The following is a 15,891-nucleotide window of genomic DNA, read 5'->3' as shown; positions in this document are numbered from 1 at the left end:
CTTAGGTTCTTAATCCGATTTAGGTAGCATTGTGTGAAATGTACTAGGGCTTTCTAGTGGGCTTAACCCTATTGACCTTTAGCTTAAGTATTATAAAGGGAGTTTACTAATGTGATGAGCCTGGGGAGGGTAACAGTGTTATATGACCCCCAAAGTTAAAAAATTAAAATGCTGAAAATGAACAAACAAAAAATCAAAGTGCCACAATGTAAAATTTTAAGCTGGAAGAGAAATCTCGGCTTGATTTGGTACTTCACTCACATGTATCGCCTATGGTACTAGAGCCCTAGAGGTTCGCAGTGTGGGCGCTTTTCCTTGAAAACCAAAAAACCCAAGGCATACAAAATAAGCACACACATCATAATTGAATCAATGTGAAAAGACTTTGGGGGGTCAAAGGAAAGGTAATCAGTCAGGCGATGATTTCATGAAAAATTCCTTTTATGGTAGCTTAACTACAAGGTTTTCTAGATATAGCCTCTAGTCAGCCCTCGAACATGAATACTTGGCTCTCGCGATTAAACAACTTAATTGACCACAGAAAGTTAAGAAGCTTACCCATGGTATTAATATTCGATCTCTAGTGCTTTTCGACCGTCAAATTAGAGACCCCAGACTTGTTTAATTTTCTACCTTTACATCTGTTTATGCATTTGATTACATTGCAATTTAATGTTCATTGCTATCAAATTGTTTGAAATTCTTTGACCAATCAATTTGTCTACCTAAAACTGCATATGCTTTTTAAGAGAATGCAATTACTGTGCCAATGTTGTTTGATTTTGCAGTGACTGAAGAAGGCTAAGGACATTCATCTCAAATGCTCTTCCACCTCGACGACCCAGCTTCAACTTAATAGCTTCTGAGGACGGAATCTACATCAGGAAGGGGGGCATGTTAACCCTCACGGCACACGGACACCCTATGATCTATAAACGTTGTATTATTTAGAGTCAGGTACCGGGCTTGTCGGACCAATAGGAAAAGGGTAAGAGTGATCGTCGATGAGAGGCGCACTCTAACTGGGACATTCAAGGGATTAGTTGGCTAAGCATGGGCGCCCAAGTGTGAATGGGGTGAGCTCCTATAAAAGCCAACTAAACCTAATTTTTACTCATTCTCTCATTTGTGCAATTGAAGAGTGCTCTTGCTCCATCTCCATCTTCTTCTTCTTCACCTCCTTGTGTGTGTGTGTGTGAGAGAGAGAGAGAGAGGGAGAGTGTGTGTGCGATCGAGCATTACGAACGCACGACGGCGGCGAAGCGGTTGAGCGCGGCACGACTGCAGCTTCTTCTTCATCGTGGCGAGGAATCCACCACGAAGGCGAGCGTAGAGCGATGAGTGACACACCCTTTGTTTCCTTGAGCCTGCTAGTTTAGGCTTGTTGTGTGCTTGGAGCCGTTTGTGGCTCGCACACGGTGTATTGGCAAGTCCCTTGCTTCGACAGTGCGGCAAGGAGCGCACAGACAAGAATCAGGGGCAACTTTATAGGCCTTGGGGGCCTCCGCCCCCGAGACTTTTTTTTTCGCCAAAATATTCTTTTTCGCCGGAATATTATGGCCGGACGGCGGCCGGAAAGTGGTCGGTGGCCGGTGGCCGAATTCAAAAGCGGACTTGTCTTCTCAAGGGCGGCCACACTTGGGCGGATTGGAGGGTCCGATTTGGACTTATTCGCACAAGGGCGGCTACACATGGCTGTCTCTCATAAGAGAGGACAGCCCTTTTGGCCTATAAAAGGAGGCCATTTCTACACACATTTTATAGTGTGAAGTTGATGCAACAAGGTGAGTGTGAGGTGGTGAGAGTGAAGCAAGGCGGGAACTCCATTAAGGGTATAATCCCTTTGTAAACTACTTCTTGTTTTGATGTACTAAAGCCATTGAGTGGCTGCTTTCCCGTGGACGTAGCCCACATTGGGTGAACCACGTATATCGTGTGTACTCTCTCTCTCTCTCTACTCTATAATCTCGTGTATATAAATTTGTCTCTCTCCATTAAGTAATCTACTCAATTATCTATTTAGCTACGTCTTATTTCCTAACAACTGGTATCAGAGCAAGGTTTGCTCGTAGCTAAATTATCTCAAGGAAAGGATTCCTTGAATTGAGTGGGAGTTATGGTGGAGGAAGGGAAGCTCAAGATTGAGAAGTTCAACGGCAAAAACTACCAACATTGGAAGATGCAGATTGAAGACTATCTCTACCAGAAGGACCTCTATTTGCCACTAGGCGGTCTTGCGAAGAAGCCCGCAACAATGGCAGATGAAGCATGGATTGTCCTTGATCGAAAGGCACTGGGAACAATCCGATTAAGCTTGGCGTCAACGGTGGCCTTCAATGTTTCGGAGATGAAGACCACGGAGGACTTGATGAAGTCACTTGACGACTTCTACGAGAAACCATCGGCATCCAATAAGGTATTTCTTATGAAGCGCTTGTTCAATCTAAAGATGGCAGAGAATGGTTCAGTTGCAGAATACCTAAATGAATTTAACACAAACATAAGTCAACTTCGATCACTGAAAATCAATTTCGATGACGAAGTGCGAGCTCTCCTTATAGTATCATCTCTACCGGATAGTTGGGACAGCCTTGTGATGGCTGTAAGTAATTCTATCTCTGACACAAATACTCTTAAGTTTGATGATGTTGTGGGTGTTCTCCTAAGCGAGGAAATGCGAAGGAGAAGAACAGGAGAATCATCAAGTGCTGCACTATCAGTGGAAACAAGAGGAAGGCTTAAGCAGAGGTTCAAAAACCAAAAGGGTCGTGATCGCTCAAGGCGGAGCAAGTCACGCACAAAGTCAGTTCTTGAATGTTGGAACTGCGGCAAGAAGGGCCATGTCAAGAAGGATTGCTAGTCCAAGAAGAAGAAGGAGACAGAGTCTCAAGACAACAAGCCAACATCGGAGGCCAATGTGGCAGGTAAAGTAGAGCAAGATGCTCTAATTCTCTCATTAGACAATGTGTCTAATTCCTGGATAGTAGATTCCGGGGCTTCATTCCATGCGACACCACACAAGCAACATTTCCAAGACTACACCAAAGGTAATTTTGGGTATGTATACTTGGGAGACGATGAAGCTTGTGAGATTGTCGGCAAAGGTACAGTTTCTGTCAAAACTGCTAACGGAAATGAATGGAAGCTTAAAGATGTTAGGCATGTTCCTTCTCTTCACAAAAATTTGATCTCTATAGGACAATTGGACGATGAAGGTCACAACATTGCATTCGGAAACAAACGGTGGAAGATCTCAAAGGGATCTTTGGTGGTTGCCAAGGGAGAAAAAGTCGGTACACTTTACTTGTGTACTATTAGCACGCAACCTTCAGCTTGTGCAGCAACTACAGAAGTTGACAGTGCGGTGTGGCACTACCGACTTGGGCATATGAGTGCCAAAGGAATGCAAATCCTTCAAACAAAGAAGCTTCTACCAGGTTTGAAAGAAGTGGACTTAGAGTTCTGTGAAGATTGTGTTTATGGTAAACAAAAGAGGGTAAAATTTCAAAAATCAGTAAATGAAAGAAAAAATAAAAAACTTGAGTTGGTTCATTCTGATGTTTGGGGTCCTGCAAGTACACCATTACTTGGTGGCTCATTGTACTATGTAACATTCATAGACGATGCGACTAGAAAAACATGGGTTTATGTCATGAAGAATAAATCCGATGTATTTTTCATATTTCAAAGGTGGAAAGCCTTTGTGGAGAATGAAATAGGTACCAAGGTTAAATGCCTAAGATCCGACAATGGAGGCGAATATTGCAGCCAAGCTTTTGAAAGCTTTTGTGCTAGCAATGGCATTCGGAGGAAAAGGACAACCCCAAGGACACCTCAACAAAATGGGATTTCGGAAAGGATGAACAGGACAATCATGGAATGAGCACGAAGCATGCGGCTACATGAAGGCCTACCGCTTGAGCTTTGGGCGGAAGCTGTAAGTACGTCTGTGTACTTAATCAATCGGTCACCCTCAACAGCATTGGATGGGGGAGTTCCATAAAAGGCATGGACAGGTAAACGGGTGAATTATGCATTTCTCAAAGTGTTTGGGTGTGAGGCTTTCATGCACATAGATAGAAGCCTAAGATCAAAGTTAGATGCAAAGTCCAAAAAGTGTTTCTTCATTGGCTATGGAGAAGGAGACTTTGGGTATCGCCTATGGAATCCTGAAGATGGTAAAATCTTAAGGAGTAGGGATGTAATTTTTAACGAACAAAATATGTACAAAGATTAATTGGAAAGAAAACAAAAAAAAGAAACAGGTGATGAGTACATGGAGCTTGAGGACGGTGAAGACTCAAGGACTGCAAACGGTGACAATGTGCAACAACGTCAACCAAATGAGGAGCCTCAACCTATTCCCCGAAGATCTACAAGAGCAAGTAGACCTCCAGAAAGGTTTGTTCCTTCCTTCAACCATCTCTTGATCTCAGATTCTGGAGAGTGGATACTTAGGTATCTAAAAGGGACAACAACAAATGCTTTGTATTTTGGAGGAACTGATATTTTTCTAGAAGGGTATGCTGATGAAGATATGGCAGCTGACAAAGATACTCGAAGGAGCACTACTGGCTATGTGTTCACGGTTGGAGGCACAACAGTAAGCTGGGATTCAAAGCTGCAAAAAGTGGTTTCACTTTCTACCACGGAAGCAGAGTATGTAGCAATGACGGAGGCAAGCAAAGAAATTCTGTGGCTTCACAGATTCTTAGAAGAGCTTGGATTCAAACAAGACAATTGTGTCTTGTACAATGATAGCCAAAGCGCTATCCATCTTGCAAAGAACTCAGCCTTTCATTCAAGGACAAAGCACATTGAGGTGAGATATCACTTCATACGCACTCTTTTGGAAGAGGGACAACTAAAGCTAGGAAAGGTGCATACAAGTGAAAATCCTGCAGACATGTTTACAAAGGTGGTCAACAAGGAGAAGTTGTGCTTTTGCTCATCTTCAATTGGCATTCAAGGATAAGAAGACAGAATGGAAAGCAGTCACAGATTTGGTTTGGAGATCAGTCTCCAAGTGGGAGATTGTTAAGTATGGAGCCTGATTTACCCTTGTAATTTTCTGTGGTAAAAAAACGCACATTTGTAAGGCCCCCATTATGAGGACAAGCCATCGTGTGTGAAGGAAAATCACTCACCGGAAACCAAAATTTTCACGGACAAAATTTTCACGGACAAGAATCACGGCCGGAATATTCTTTTTTTGCCGGAATATTATGGCCGGCCGGCGACCGGAAAGTGGTCGGAAAACAACCGGTCGGTTGGCCGGTGGCTGGTAGTCAATGGCCGATGGCCGGTGGTCGGAAGTCAATGGCCGGTGGCCGGTGGTCGGAAGTCAATGGTCGATGGCCGCTGGCCGAATTCAATGGCCAGTGGCCGAATTCAAAAGCGGACTTGTCTTCTCAAGGGCGGCCACACATGGGCGGATTGGAGGGTCCGGTTTGGACTTATTCGCACAAGGGCGGCTACACATGGCTGTTTCTCATAAGAGAGGGCAGCCCTTTTGGCCTATAAAAGGAGGCCATTTCTACACACATTTCATAGTGTGAATTTGATGCAACAAGGTGAGTGTGAGGTGGTGAGAGTGAAGCAAGGCGGGAGCTCCATTAAGGGTATAATCCCTTTGTAAACTACTTCTTGTTTTGAAGTACTAAAGCCATTGAGTGGCTGCTTTCCCATGGACGTAGCCCACATTGGGTGAACCACGTATATCGTGTGTACTCTCTCTCTCTCTCTCTACTCTATAATCTCGTGTATATAAATTTGTCTCTCTCCATTAAGTAATCTACTCAATTATCTATTTAGCTACGTCTTATTTACTAACAATAAATGGAGTCCCCAATAGGTAGTGCTTCCATGTATCTAGGGCATGTAGAACAGCTAAAAGTTCTTTCTCATAAATGCCCAAGACTCGTTCATCACTATTGAGCCTTCGGCTCTCATATGCTATGGCATGCCCTTCTTGAAGCAAAACCGCTCCAAGGCAATCACCACAAGCATCACATTGGACCTCAAATGGTTTTGAGAGATCCGGAAGCACGAGGACTGGTTGGGAAGTAAGCTTCTCTTTGAGTTTTTCAAAAGCATTTTGCTCCTTAGCAGTTCATACAAACTTAACACTAGGTTGGTAACCTAACAGGACATAAAAGTGTCCTTTCAGGGTTTTTAAAAAAAATCTCCAAAACCATAGTAGATCCACTCATTTTGTAAAATCCTTTCATGAGGTTATAGTTCAAGGCCTACTACACATGTAAAAAATAAGAAACTTCTAAAATTTCTCATCTTTTGGTCACACCAAGCCTCCAAAGTTGATGGACCAATACATTTTCATCAAAACAGTCATTTCTTACGTTTTGTTGCATAAAAATAAGATTAGGGATTTTTGTAGGACTTGAGATAAATTCCGTAGTTAACTTCAATGGGTTGGTGATCAGAACATATGATTGCTTCTCACTCACTATTTTTTGTTTTGCCAAAATAAAAGGTACAAAAAAGTTGAATTTTTACCATTCTGCAAACCTATCATCAAAGTTTATATAGCCACGCTCAATACAAATAATATATGCATGGTTTCTTAGTTCCCTATTGTCCTTTAGGTTCATAAGGAGCCATGGAGCATTTCAAAAGAATAATAAATCTCTTACCAAGGGGAATCTTGGGGACAAAGATGAAGTGCTAAATACAGCAAATATGAAAAAACTGGGTTCAACATTATGAGTTGTAGAATCCCATAGAAACTATTCAATATCTAGGCAAATTTGATCCTTATGACTAGATATGGTTACTACCTACAAAATGCATGTAGTTGTCACAAGAAACTAACAATATTGAAAAAGCTATACTTGATATACTAGAATGTTTCGTTTTCTTATATAATTGAAAAAATCAACCATCGTTGTCTACTATGCAAAATAGGGTATTAGGTGCCCCAAAACTCAAGGAATATTAGCTTTATGTTACAATATGAGACATAGAATATCAAAACTGCATTTGGATATCATGAAAGCCATCAAAAAAATCATAGAAGAGCTAAAATTGGCTAAAAAACAGGATTTGATAATTTTTGTAATTTGGTCATAACTTACAACTTTAACATTTATTTCTCCCTAGAAGCATCAGGACATGTTGAGGACTACTAAAGATAGTTCTCTAGCATTATAGACCTCACAAATATGAATTCTAGAGTGGTATAGTTGCAAAAAGTTGAAAAAAGCCAAAAACAGGACCCGTTTTTTCACACAGTTTAGGTTGTGAAATGTTGTGCAAGGAAAAGGTTAAAGATGGAATTGATATTCCAAAAAAATGTCGAGTTTTTTTCAGCTAATGAGACAACTTTCTAGCCAGATAGCACCTCAAAATCCATTTTGAAACTCTTGACATAATTCAAGGAAAATGGTCACTTCACAGGACATAAAAGTGTCCCATTACCAACCTAGTGTTAACGTTCTTCTTTGTTAAGTCGTGTAGTGGTCCTGCTACTTGAGAGAATTTTGCTATGAAGCGTCTATAGTATGCACACATACCAATAAATCTTCTTAGCTCATGTAGATTCCTTGGGTTAGGCCATGATTTTATTACCTCTAACTTTGATGGATCCATACGAATACCATCGTGAGAGATAATATGACCTAGATATTGAATCTCTTGAAGGAAGAATTCACTTTTCTTTTGGTTGAGAAAAAGTTTTTTCTCCCTCAAGGCTTGAAAAATCACTTGGAGATGTTGCTTATGTTCCTCCAAAGATTTGGAGTAGATGATGATATCATCAAAGAACACTCCAGTGAATTTACGATATGGTCTAAAAATTTTCTCCATGAGACGATTGAAAGTAGCTGGTGCATTAGTCAAGACAAAAGGCATGACTAGATATTCATAAAGACCAATGGTTGTGCGAAACGCGGTCTTTAGGATATCTTCATCCACTATCCTTATTTGACGATAGACACTCTTAAGGTCAATCCTACTGAAGTAGGTAGAGCCTTGTAGCTTATCAAACAGATCTTCTACCCAAGGCACGGGAAATCTGTTTTTGATAGTGATATGGTTTAGTGCTCGATAGTCCACACACATACGGTATGTACCATCTTTCTTTTGCACTAAAAGGACTGGAGAACAAAAGGGAGAGGAACTAGGCCTCACCATCCCTTTGTCTACCAATTCCTGTACTTGCCTCATAATCTCCTCTTGTTGAGCTTGTGAGACTCGATAAGGAGGTTTGTTAGGCGGTGAGCTTCCTGGAAGGAGCTCAATACGATGGTCATCATCTCCTCGTTTTGGAGGTAGGTCCATAGGGATATCATCGATGAACACATCTTGGAATCCTTTTAGAAAAGTAGACAAGTCTAACTCTTCTTGATTCCTATCATTTTCATTTGATGAAACATTATTAGCTTTTAGAGACTCTTTGACATAAATCATGTACGCAGAAACTGAGCTCTTCATTGATTTATCAAAAGAAAGAGGATTTACAAGTGGAATAGTGCGACCACGCTCACCAGCATCTATATACATGTTCTTTCCCCTGTAGGTGAAGTAAATTCTCCTTTCAGGGAACTTCATGTTGGCAGCCATGCGATCAAGCCATGGTGCCCCTAGGATAACATCCTGATGTTGGAGAGGAGTTGAAGAAGTCTTCTTTGTCGACATAGCTTTGGACATGAAGCCTCAACTTCCCAATCAAGGGAGTAACGGAGGCTTGTTGTCCCTTGAAAGCTGCATCAGCTGTTACTATATCTCCCATCTCAAAAGCTTGAATGCCCAACTTGGTGGCCAACTCTATTGATATGAAGTTGAGAGTAGAGCCAGGGTCAAACAAGATGAAGGCATCATGCTCTCTTACCTTTCCCCAAGCATAGGAGAGTGATGATCCTTTGCAATGAGCATCATCTTTTGGGGCTTCGATGGTGGAAGCCCTAGGAGTCTCATTGCGAGTATTCTTCTTGGGGCAAGAACGATAGCCATGTCCTTGCTCCCCACACTTGAAACATTTATGGTCCTTGCGAAAAGCTTCAAGCTCTTCAGGAGAGAGTTTGTTTTTATCTTTGTAAACTCCCTTCTCCTTGGACCGATTGTTGTTGTTGTTATTTTTGTTGTTGGAAATGCCTTGGGAATTATTTTGTGCATTGGATTTCCCCTTTGCATCATTTTTATCTTTGTTTTCCATGGGCTTGACATTACGTCTAGCCCCTTGATGGAAATTGATGCGTGAAGCAACCATGCTGTGATGGATTACTTCGGTAATAGTACCAGGCCGTTGAGAGTTGATGTATTCGGCCATCTCTTCAGGTAATCCCGCACAGAATTGTTGTCTTTGCTCGGCAAAGTCTATCTTTTGAAAGACAGTAGCTTTGAGATGTAAATCCCAAACTTGTCTACATACTTGTTGATAGACTCATGAGAGAGAAGCTTCAAGCCGCGCCATTCGGTAAAAACTTTATCTTTAGTATCGCTTGGAAGAAATTGCTTCATTATGGAAACTCGTAGAGTTTTCCATGTCTTTGGGGCTTCTCCATTGCCACGAAGGCTAGCCCACCATTGACGAGCTGATTTTTGGAAGTGCATAGCTACATGGCGTAGCTTGGAGGACTCTGTGAAGCCCTCATCCCCAAAGGCCGCATCAAATTGCTGGATGAAGGCCAACACTTTGTCGGTAGCACCAAAGGTGCCATCGTAGGTGAGAAAAGAGATACTCTTTCCTCCCTCCTTGAACTTCTTTAACTTTTGTGACCTTCGCTATGCAGGAAATGATTTGCGATGTCCTCCCCTCTTGTATTCTCTAGGAGAATAGCCATAACTTTCATCGGAAGAGGAGGAAGGTGAAGAAGAAGGAGAAGAGGGTGACCTCTTCCTAGCCCTTTTCTTCCTTTGTTTCCTCTCTTGCCTTTCAGAGTGATGAGGAGAAGGACTATAGGTTGCTCTTTTCCTCTTGGGAGGAGTAGGCGATCGTCTAGACCGCCGTCTTCGTGGAGCCACCTCTTCAGAAGAACTTAGACTTTCATTGCTTTCTTTCTCTTTGGATTCCTCCTCTCGAATGGGAGAGAGTCTTCTTTTGGGGGTCTCTTCAAGAGACCTCCTAAGCTCTCTCTCCTCTGGGAGAGGAAGGGAAATTCCATAAGCACGAAGTTGTTGAGTAACTTCGGCTTGCAAAACAGGGTTGCCCATAGCTTGTTGCAACCTAGTAATGAGATAATTCACAAACATGGGAGCATCATCATTAGCACCTTCATGTGCAAAATCAAAGCTATCAATGTTCATTCTACTCTCTTGATTATTGTCAGCCATGTTAACAAAATTTATGTTTATACTTAGTGTATGATTTGGCAATACAAAACCTTAGTTGCCACTCCTCTTAGCCTTTGAAAATCGGCTCTTAAGTATCTACACCCACGGCTCAAAGTGGTTAATTATAGAGAGTAGAGGAGTAGGTCTAACTTTCCCCTTTTAGAGAGAGGACTTGATAAATGCAAAATCAATTAATTAAATATCCTAAATTATCATTGGACCCCTTGGGTGGCCAACCAATAGGCTTTAGGCACACCATGAGGGCAACAATGAAATGTTTCTTCTTCCTCTTCCCTACCCTCATTCCCTGCTAGATCTCTCCACCTTTGAAGGTGTTTGAGGTCTTGGGACTGAGGCTTGGTATAGGTAAAGCTTTCTTCAAGTTTAGGTTATGCTATGATGGGGAGAGTTAAAGCTCTCATATTGAATAGGCAGAGCATTTGGTTTCTCTTTTCTTGCTTAAGAAGAGAGGTCCTTAAGTAGCCTATAAATGGTTGATGTTGTTAATTATAATAGAGTAAGTGGAACTGGGATCTAATATCGGTTTTGTTAAGCCCACTATGTGGGGGATGGTGCACACCTCGGGAGCTTTGGACTTAATAATGGAATCTTTTTAGACTTGCCTATGGCTTTACCATTATTGAGACATAAGAAGTCCGAAAGGAGCTAGCCCTTGGCAACTCTGCTATGTTAGACCTACTCCTCTACTCTCTATAATTAACCACTTTGAGCCGTGGGTGTAGATACTTAAGAGCCGATTTTCAAAGGCTAAGAGGAGTGGCAACTAAGGTTTTGTATTGCCAAATCATACACTAAGTATAAACATAAAGTTTGTTAACATGGCTGACAATAAACAAGAGAGTAGAATGAACATTGATAGCTTTGATTTTGCACATGAAGGTGCTAATGATGATGCTCCCATGTTTGTGAATTATCTCGTCACTAGGTTGCAACAAGCTATGGGCAACCCTGTTTTGCAAGCCGAAGTTACTCAAAAACTTTGTGCTTATGGAATTTCCCTTCCTCTCCCAGAGGAGAGAGAGCTTAGGAGTCCTCTTGAAGAGACCCCCAAAAGAAGACTCTCTCCCATTCGAGAGGAGGAATCCAAAGAGAAAGAAAGCAATGAAAGTCTAAGTTCTTCTGAAGAGGTGGCTCCACAAAGACGGCGGTCTAGACGATCGCCTACTCCTCCCAAGAGGAAAAGAGCAACCTATAGTCCTTCTCCTCATCACTCTGAAAGGCAAGAGAGGAAACAAAGGAAGAAAAGGGCTAGGAAGAGGTCACCCTCTTCTCCTTCTTCTTCACCTTCCTCCTCTTCCGATGAAAGTTATGGCTATTCTCCTAGAGAATACAAGAGGGGAGGACATCGCAAATCATTTCCTGCATGGCAAAGGTCACAAAAGTTAAAGAAGTTCAAGGAGGGAGGAAAGAGTATCTCTTTTCTCACCTACGATGGCACCTTTGGTGCTACCGACAAAGTGTTGGCCTTCATCCAGCAATTTGATGCGCCCTTTGGGGACGAGGGCTTCACAGAGTCCTCCAAGCTACGCCATGTAGCTATGCACTTCCAAAAATCAGCTCGTCAATGGTGGGCTAGCCTTCGTGGCAATGGAGAAGCCCCAAAGACATGGAAAACTCTACGAGTTTCCATAATGAAGCAATTTCTTCCAAGCGATACTAAAGATAAAGTTTTTACCGAATGGCGCGGCTTGAAGCTTCTCTCTCACGAGTCTATCAACAAGTATGTAGACAAGTTTTGGGATTTACATCTCAAAGCTACTGTCTTTCAAAAGATAGACTTTGCCGAGCAAAGACAACAATTCTGTGCGGGATTACCTGAAGAGATGGCCGAATACATCAACTCTCAACGGCCTGGTACTATTACCGAAGTAATCCATCACAGCATGGTTGCTTCACGCATCAATTTCCATCAAGGGGCTAGACGTAATGTCAAGCCCATGGAAAACAAAGATAAAAATGATGCAAAGGGGAAATACAATGCACAAAATAATTCCCAAGGCATTTCCAACAACAAAAATAACAACAACAACAATCGGTCCAAGGAGAAGGGAGTTTACAAAGGTAAAAACAAACTCTCTCCTGAAGAGCTTGAATCTTTTCGCAAGGACCATAAATGTTTCAAGTGTGGGGAGCAAGGACATGGCTATCGTTCTTGCCCCAAGAAGAATACTCACAATGAGACTCCTAGGGCTTCCACCATCGAAGCCCCAAAAGATGATGCTCATTGCAAAGGATCATCACTCTCCTATGCTTGGGGAAAGGTAAGAGAGCATGATGCCTTCATCTTGTTTGACCCTAGCTCTACTCTCAACTTCATATCAATAGGGTTGGCCACCAAATTGGGCATTCAAGCTTTTGAGATGGGAGATATAGTAACAGCTGATGCAGCTTTCAAGGGACAACAAGCATTCGTTACTCCCTTGATTGGGAAGTTGAGGCTTCATGTCCAAAGCTATGTCGACAAAGAAGACTTCTTCATCTCTCCTCTCCAACATCAGGATGTTATCCTAGGGGCACCATGGCTTGATCGCATGGCTGCCAACATGAAGTTCCCTGAAAGGAGAATTTACTTCACCTACAGGGGAAAGAACATGTATATAGATGCTCGTGAGCGTGGTCGCACTATTCCACTTGTAAATCCTCTTTCTTTTGATAAATCAATGAAGAGCTCAGTTTCTGCGTACATGATTTATGTCGAAGAGTCTCTAAAATCTAATAATGTTTCATCAAATGAAAATGATAGGAATCAAGAAGAGTTAGACTTGTCTACTTTTCTAAAAGGATTCCAAGATGTGTTCATCGATGATGTCCCTATGGACCTACCTCCAAAACGAGGGGATGATGACCATCGTATTGAGCTCCTTCCAGGAAGCTCACCGCCTAACAAACCTCCTTATCGAGTCTCACAAGCTCAACAAGAGGAGATTATGAGGCAAGTACAGGAATTGGTAGACAAAGGGATGGTGAGGCCTAGTTCCTCTCCCTTTTGTTCTCCAGTCCTTTTAGTGCAAAAGAAAGATGGTACATACCGTATGTGTGTGGACTATCGAGCACTAGACCATATCACTATCAAAAATAGATTTCCCGTGCCTCGGGTAGAAGATCTGTTTGATAAGCTACAAGGCTCTACCTACTTCAGTAGGATTGACCTTAAGAGTGGCTATCGTCAAATAAGGATAGTGGATGAAGATATCCTAAAGACCGCGTTTTGCACAACATTTGGTCTTTATGAATATCTAGTCATGCCTTTTGGCTTGACTAATGCACCAGCTACTTTCAATCGTCTCATGGAGAAAATTTTTAGATCATATCGTAAATTCACTGGAGTGTTCTTTGATGATATCATCATCTACTCCAAATCTTTGGAGGAACATAAGCAACATCTCCAAGTGATTTTTCAAGCCTTGAGGGAGAACAAACTTTTTCTCAACCAAAAGAAAAGTGAATTCTTCCTTCAAGAGATTCAATATCTAGGTCATATTATCTCTCACGATGGTATTCGTATGGATCCATCAAAGTTAGAGGTAATAAAATCATGGCCTAACCCAAGGAATCTACATGAGCTAAGAAGCTTTATTGGTATGTGTGCATACTATAGACGCTTCATAGCAAAATTCTCTCAAGTAGCAGGACCACTACACGACTTAACAAAGAAGAACGTTAAGTTTGTATGGACTGCTAAGGAGCAAAATGCTTTTGAAAAACTCAAAGAGAAGCTTACTTCCCAACCAGTCCTCGTGCTTCCGGATCTCTCAAAACCATTTGAGGTCCAATGTGATGCTTGTGGTGATTGCCTTGGAGCGGTTTTGCTTCAAGAAGGGCATGCCATAGCATATGAGAGCCGAAGGCTCAATAGTGATGAACGAGTCTTGGGCATTTATGAGAAAGAGCTTTTAGCTGTTCTACATGCCCTAGATACATGGAAGCACTACCTATTGGGGACTCCATTTATCCTACGAACCAACCACCAAAGTCTCAAGTATTTCATGACGCAAACCAAACTTTCCGACAAACAAATGAGGTGGGCAAATTTTCTTTCGCAATTTAATTTCCATATTGCTCACATAGCTGGTAAGCACAATCAAGTTGCCGATGCACTTTCACGACTTCCAAAAGTTAATGCGGTGTCTATAGCTACTCACAATGATCTATTCTCTATGAAAGATGAGTATGCTACTGACCCTGACTTTAGAGACATAATGCCAGCCCTTGCTTTGGGGAAGAAAGAGGAACCATTCACCTTGCAGGATGGTTATCTTCTCCACGGCAATAGGATATGTATTACCCATTCCCTTCGTGAGAAGGTTATGTATGAATCCCATGCTCCTCCATATGCAGGGCATAGAGGTATTCAACCTACTCTCCCAGGAGTAGAGACGTATTTCTATTGGCCTACCATGAAAGTGGACATACAAGAGTATGTTTCAAAATGTGTAGTATGCCAAAAGACCAAGTATGATAGAGGGAAGCAACCTGGATTACTCCAGCCATTGCCTATTCCAAATTCACCATGGGAGAGTATATACATGGATTTCATCTTTGGATTACCCAAATCTATCCATGGGAATACAGGAATATGGACAATAGTCGACAGGTTTAGCAAGCAAGCACATTTTATTCCTGTCAAAAAGACTATTAAGGCACATCAAATGGCAACTCTCTTCATATCTCAGATTTTCAAGCACCATGGATTTTTGTGTGTGTGTGTGTGTGTGTGTGTGCGCGCACGCTTGAGAGAGAGAGAGAGAGAGAGAGAGAGAGAGAGAGAGAGAGAGAGAGAGAGAGAGAGAGAGAGAGAGAGTGATCGAGCATTGCGGTGGCATCAGCAACGGCGAGGCGGTTGAGCACGGCGGCGGTGGCTCCCTCTTCTTCATGGCACGGAATCCTTCACGACGGCAAGCATTGAGCAGTGAGTGACACGCCATTGCCCCTTTGCGCTTACTAGGTTAGTCTAGTTGTGTGCTTGTAGCCATTTGTGGCTCGCACACAATGTTCGACAAGTCCCTAGCCTCCAACACGTGCGATAGAAGCTCACAACTATGCACAAGATGCAACCTGCATGTGGCCCTAAGTGAACCATCCTTTGGAAACTTCATATGCTGCATCTTACCCAAAATACAGCCTACACAAACATGTTTGACAGGTGCTTCAAGAGGCGGCAAAGAAGCAACCATATTGGATTTTTGCAAACACAACAAACTAGCAAAATTCAGATGACCAAAACGCATGCCAAAGTTTTGCATTTGAAATAGCCTTTGAATCCACAACTGCATTTGAAAAACTCTACCCACACTTGTCATACAAAGTGAGCTTATACAGCCCACATAATAAAATGCCAGATGCAACAATTTCATCACCAAAACTGAGATCATGTACTGTACATTTGTCATCCACAAATTTGACTACAAGACCAAGTCTAGCAAGTGCGGATATAGATAAAAGATTCTTCTTGATCCCAAGTACATAAAGTGCATCAACAAGTGTGAAATAACTGTCATTTGCAGTAGTAAGCACAATCTTTCCAACTCCTTATGTCAGGCCAAGGGCTAGAGGGCACGGCCCCCAACCTAGGGGAGTCAT

The sequence above is a fragment of the Adiantum capillus-veneris genome, chromosome 7 (assembly GCF_014529385.1).
Source record: "Adiantum capillus-veneris isolate H3 chromosome 7, ASM1452938v2, whole genome shotgun sequence".
In the NCBI taxonomy this organism is placed as follows: Eukaryota; Viridiplantae; Streptophyta; class Polypodiopsida; order Polypodiales; family Pteridaceae; genus Adiantum; species Adiantum capillus-veneris.
This window is presented reverse-complemented; position numbering follows the sequence as displayed.